The sequence below is a fragment of the Plutella xylostella genome, chromosome 18, assembly GCF_932276165.1.
Source record: "Plutella xylostella chromosome 18, ilPluXylo3.1, whole genome shotgun sequence".
NCBI lineage: Eukaryota > Metazoa > Arthropoda > Insecta > Lepidoptera > Plutellidae > Plutella > Plutella xylostella.
In genome coordinates, this window is record NC_063998.1 from 5,679,804 (window position 1) to 5,686,043 (window position 6,240).

At 41.4% G+C, this 6,240-nt stretch overlaps 1 long non-coding RNA gene across 1 annotated transcript; it reads left to right on the forward strand.

The window, feature by feature from the left end:
* Positions 1–801: 801 nt before the first annotated feature.
* Positions 802–1,903, forward strand: LOC119694695. Its single transcript, XR_007267324.1, has 2 exons — positions 802–1,343; positions 1,467–1,903. It is a non-coding gene; the product is annotated as an uncharacterized LOC119694695 (long non-coding RNA).
* The last annotated feature ends 4,337 nt before the right edge of the window (positions 1,904–6,240 follow it).

The following is a 6,240-nucleotide window of genomic DNA, read 5'->3' on the forward strand; positions in this document are numbered from 1 at the left end:
GATATCATTATTATTGAAATCCATTCATCATTTTTGAAATAAATGATGTCTGAACGCAATTGTAGGAAAAACGGGAATTTAGGAAAAAAGGGTATGGGTATCGTATTATACAAATTAAACAAAAAATGTTAAGATAAAAATTTATTTATTTAAATCAATACTTTGTATTGCCCCCTCTTGCCCTAATTACAGCCTGCAGCCTGTTTCTCATAGACCTTATCAACTTTTTGACAGTTTCCTGAGGAATGCCGTCCCACTCCTCTAATAAAGCTGTCTTCAGCTCGTCCACGCTTGCAGGGACTGGATTCCTGGCCCGAACTCTTCTTTTGAGCTCGTCCCATAAGTGTTCGATGGGATTCAGGTCAGGACTGAGCGCAGGCCAGTCCATCGTGCGCAATTCCTTCTCTCTCAGAAACTGCCGACTGACTCGTGCCGTGTGGCAGCGGGCATTGTCGTGCATTAGCACGAAGTCTTCACCGACAAATTCTGCATAGGGCACAACATGACCGAGTAGAATGTCGGTGATGTACCGATCAGCTGTTAACCCGCCTCCTCGGCCGCCTCCAGGCACGAAAACAAGTGCGGTTTTTCCCTCTAGAGAAATACCAGCCCACATCATGCAGGAACCGCCGCCATATGCTACTGTTTCAGCGAAACAACATTGGGCAAATCGTTCCCCCGGACGCCGGTAGACCCGGCCTCTCCTGTCACTGCCATGCAGACACACTCTGCACTCATCAGTAAACAGTACCCTTAGCAGGAACATTTCATCGTTTCCGTATTTCATTACTACACGTTAACTTTGAACGTATTGAAATGGCAGCATAAGCCTTCGTCGTTTGCTGGTCGTTACAACGTTACCAGAGTTAAAATAAGGTTGTACCACACTGAGATTGTTAAGTTCAAAACCTTCATAATAATTTCAAAGTAAGCAGCGATTCCTTATAAACGCACTTTAACAATTGTCTATGGATGATAACTATAATTTGAACGCACATCCTAACTTTTTTTTTTGACATTTGTCATCTGTCATCTGTCAAATTATCAATCTATCTATTGACACTGACAGGTCGGCTTTCATAATTATTTGTTAAATTTGTTTATTGTTTTATTGAATTCAACGCAGTGATATTTGCCTACGGATACCAACGCCAAGGCCCACGGATGGAGAGGTCGCCAGTGGTGCCTTAATAAGTGGAAGGAACTAGCCAAGCTCAATAGCGAAGGGACGGGACAAGGAGTGATAAGCAAAGGAGAAAATTAAACATGAAACATAACATTAAACATAAAAGGTTGTCATGACAGATTATCCCCTCGTCTCTCAATGATTTCCTAATACCTAGGTACTCTTAAAAAAGCATTAACTAGTTACCTTGAGATAAAGCATCGGCAGTACTCATGTTTCATTGAAATAGTTAGTAGTTATATTCTTATTCTTAATGATGCAATTATCATTTGTTTTGCAGGTATGGAGTGATTATAAGAATAATACAAAGAGAAAATGCTCCCAAATTGCCTAAGGGGCACAGTGAATGGTTGATGGTTCAGCCCTAAAATGGATATGTCAGATTGAAAGCTGCCGGTGAATGCTATATAATTGATGTGAACAGATATAGAATCAGCATGGAACATGTGCCTGGTACGAGGAGCCAGCCCAATCCAGCTATACCAGCGTATCCTGTACCCAGCATCACGGACCAGGCCACTGCCTGCAAGTGCACCCCCGTGAAGGCATAAATTATAAGTGTGCATTTTGATTGCTCGGTGAAGAATACATTTAGGAGAAAAGATAAATCATACATTTTGTTATACTATGCTGATGTTTGCAAATGTTACATGATACTACCTACTAAGATAAATATGTTTTTTTGTAAAATAAAGAATAAAAAACTGTTAAACAGAATGTAAATATTTTATTTATTTTGTGGTAATTTCATTTATCCAGAACTTTATACCCATTAGTAAGTGGGCCCAGAAAGTTGATGATTTATCATTAATGAAGTCTATTAATCCTGCCTACCAAGAGACTTATTACCTTTAGTTAGGTTAAGTGCCAATTTCTCCGTAGTCGCTTTGAGCATAACCAGGGAGTAGTAGTTGATTTTTGACACATCTTTCGTGAATTTTATATGGATATGACTTATAATTAATAAATCAATCCCTGTCAGTTAGATAACCGACTATGGAGACATTGGCACTAAAGTTTATAGTCAATAACTAACTGTCCTTAACTATTCTAGAGAGGGTAGAGTTCAAACACATCTAGACAGTAGCAATAATGGTATTTATTAATACAATTACACATAACTACAGTTAGGTACATTAGAATTTTACGAATTATAGCTTACAAAGCAAAACGTGAGTAAGTATAGGTGTTTGTGTACTGTGTTGCTACTTCTTACTGATATTGGTGCCATGGATGCCATGGATCTCATCCGTCACGATGGATTCTCGGCACTTCCAGTCTAGTAGGTATTCATCATGAGCTTCAATCACCACGTCATCACGGTCAGACACGCCAAAATCGAGGGCCACGTAATGCAACATACGGCACGCTGTACTTAATAGATTTTGCACACTGAACAGTTGTATAATGGTCTTGCTCCAAACAGCGCCATCGATTTTCAATCACACACATCACAACCCTACATTTCCCATGAATTTTTGTAAATTTTGCCTCTGGGCTACCCTCCTCATCTACGTCTCTTGCTGCGTGTAATAAATACTAGTTTAGTTTAGTAGGGTATCTACGTGGTCGTAGCATATTGGTAATGAATAAAAAATATGAAAACCAAAAGAAATAAATGCTCTAACTTCCATTTTAAATAGTTGTCACTGAATAATTTGCAGTGAGAAAATCTTCGAGTAAACTCACGATACGATATGTCAAAATCAAATTCATGCTACCATTTCCTATACAAACCGCAAAATACTTCACGTTACCATACACGTTACTACACGACGAAAAGTTCCTGCTGCCGATTTTAGTTCTGCTACTGCCCGCCAGGGGCGCTGTTCATATTTCCCTACAAAATTCATCGTGTCAGATTTACTTCACGTCCTCGACGAAAGTTCGTGCTAAGGGCTCAGGACCGACCGCCATTGCGCAATGCTCCAATCGAGATGCTCTCGAGCAAACTGAAGACGCGCTTGTCGGTGGCCTGCAGTCAATTTGGGGCCTGATGCAGGTCTTTTTGGTGTCAAGTTGGCTTCCTTCAAGCGTCTTCTCACTGTCCACTCGCTGACAGCCACTTGTCGTACACGTCTCAGTTCTTGCTGCACATCAACGCCCGTAAGGTGTCGATTGCGCAGCGAGGTTGAGACAATGAAGCGGTCGTCTCTCTCTGAAGTGCAGCGGTGGCGGCCCGTTCTTGGTCTTCGATTGAAGGCACCAGTCTCTTGGAACCGTCTGTATACTCGGGATACAGCAGACTGGCTCAAGTGGAGCTGGGCAGCGACTGCTCGCTGACTTAACCCTTGTTGCAGCAAGGCAACAACTTGAGCAGCTTCTTCTGGTGTGGTATCCATGGGTTTGCGAAAACAAGGAATACAATGCAACGAGATGTGTACCGGTCAACTTGCAACAAGCGACTGATAAGGTACACCGGATGTGGAAAGGTTTTATAGCGGGATCAGGTAGCGCAAGGCGTGGATTCCTAATGAGGTAATTAACACTGACGGGCAATTAAAATGCGTCATTAAATCTGCGCTTAGTTTTTTTTTATGGTATTGATCTTAATTGAAAGCCTAATTCTTCAGCTTTCGAATGACATATCACTTTTATATTTACCATTTATCGTTTTAGGAAAATCAATGTATATGTGCGCCGTGAAGGCTTGAGTCGATTTGGTTGCTCGCGAGTGTACTTTCATCTTGTAACTATACCCCTGTCGAAAATAACAAGCTCTTGGAGTAATTGAATAACTCACGTACAACACGTTATATTTTCTCCTCTCATTTATTATCTGGATAGAAATAATCAAGTGCAATGACATTAGTTGTTGTACTGGCCACCTAAGAATTTAAGAAAAGACAGTTGGACTGTTCAAAATTTCAACAATTCGGTGATATTATTCTTTCAGCGACGCGCCGCGGCCACCCAGGCGGAGAAGACGGCGATTCTGCTTGTCACTGTACAAAGTCGTTTTGTCTTTGAGAATTTCACACCCGGCCGCACTTTGTCGAATATCTCTCTCTCTCTCTCTCAGCCTTCCGTAGTCCACTGTTGGACATAGGTTGGGGGGCGACCGACACGCCGTTTGCCGACACGGGGTCTCCACTCCAGAACCTTTCTACTCCAGCGGTTGTCGAATATAAATGGAATGAAAAACGCATTTACTTGTATACGGATTTGTTTCATTGGAATGCCAAGCAAACGGAAGATATAAATATACAAATTCTTACTAAAACCTTCATCGTTTCAGCGAACAGAGAAGTAAAGGACTGAATATTTAAGTAGAGACCACCAACAACTAGATAAAATTTTGAGAAGTGAATCTTTCGAATGGCGACATTTACAGAATTTGGCCGTTTGATTTTATTCCCGGCGCGCCGCATTCAGCTCTGGCTGCGATTTTGCTTACGATTTGCGAGTTTCCTTCGACAATGGCACCTGATTTATCGTCCATCGATGTTTACATCGCTCCTATTCGGGAAATGTGACGCTGAGCACTCGCTATTCAATATTGGTGAATACGGACACATCGTGCTCAATGTTATTTTATTTCCAACACTGAATCTAGTTCAGTCGGAGAAGCGATAATGCATGGAAGTTTCACCTCGAGTTTTAGACCGCGGAATTCTGTAGGGAAACAGATTTCCTGAAAACTGTGCTCTGTGCAATATGGCTGCCTGTCCTTTACCGTTTCTGAATAACATACACGCAACAAAAATCAAACACGAATCAAAAACACTTTAAGTAATTTCAGTACCTATCAGTGGAGGTAGCTGTTTTTTTAAAACCACGTCAAATTATCTCCCATGAAGAGCGTGCCTAATGAAATTGCAAATGTATGTAGAAGCAGAATGGGAACGAGAGGCCCGAAGACGCGCGCCTCGCGTATGGCTTGTGTTTTCCTGAATAATTGAGTAAAGACTCCTCTTCATACGACGCGAGCAAATCTTTGAATTATAAAGAACAAGGGAACATTTCAGCGAAGCGCGGGCGCCATCTGCCGGGCTCGACGAGTTAGCAAGTTACATTCATACATATTAAAACTAAATGCCGCTGTTAGATACTCCATATTCATGTTTTGCGGGACAACTGTCGCTCCCAGTTCAAATGTTTAGCGCTTTCATACACTCGTATGTGCCTGTCTATATCGAGGATATACAGACATTTTGAATCCTGGCAACCCTCTCGGCAACTTCAGTGTAAAATTTTCGCGATATTCCTTTGTAACAGGAAAACTTAATGCAATAAGACCTACCAGACTAACACGCTTGACGCTTGAGCAGCCAAAGTGAATGTGATAGTGAATAGACTCATTATAAGCAACGCCTTTAATGATCTATGTCTAACTAGGGTACAAGGGGGCGTTTACAGTTTTCCTGAGGTCATAAAGTTGGGAGTCGAAACCATTACGGGAAAAGTAAATCGTACAATGTTTACGGCATAAAAGTGCGGGCCCAGGGCGGGTGGTTCGGTGTTGTTTGTTACAGGGCGCTGAAAGTTCGCAGTTCAAGTAAAGCTGTAATTTTAGTGGACGGCGGGTTGCGGGCGCCGAATGCTAGGGGGCGCTAGTCACGAGCGACGGAGGGTCATTGTTGCAAACTAGTAAAAAGTTCTTCAATTTGAAACGAAATAGTAATGAAAGTAAAATACCTAGTTGAAAATATAATGTAGAAGCAAAACGCTATAAAGTAGTATTTATAAACACATAGACCTTATAAATAATAGCTAGTGTTCTTCATTATAGGGTGTAGAAAGAGGTGCATTATCCAATCCAATTTTCACCAGTACCTTCTTATTCCTTAAATCGCCTCGTCTCCTATCTCTCTAAATTCAATATATTATCCCCCAATCAGTTTGGATTTCAAAAAGGTGTCTCCACAGAAGATGCTGTATGCTCTCTAACAAACCTTATTGTTGAAAAACTGGACTCACGTACCAAATGCTTAGCTGTGTTTCTCGACCTAAAGAAGGCGTTTGACACGGTGTCAATTCCCATACTTATATCGAAACTTCAAAAAATCGGCATCAGAGATGTAACTTTGAACATTTTCCAAGATTACCTATCA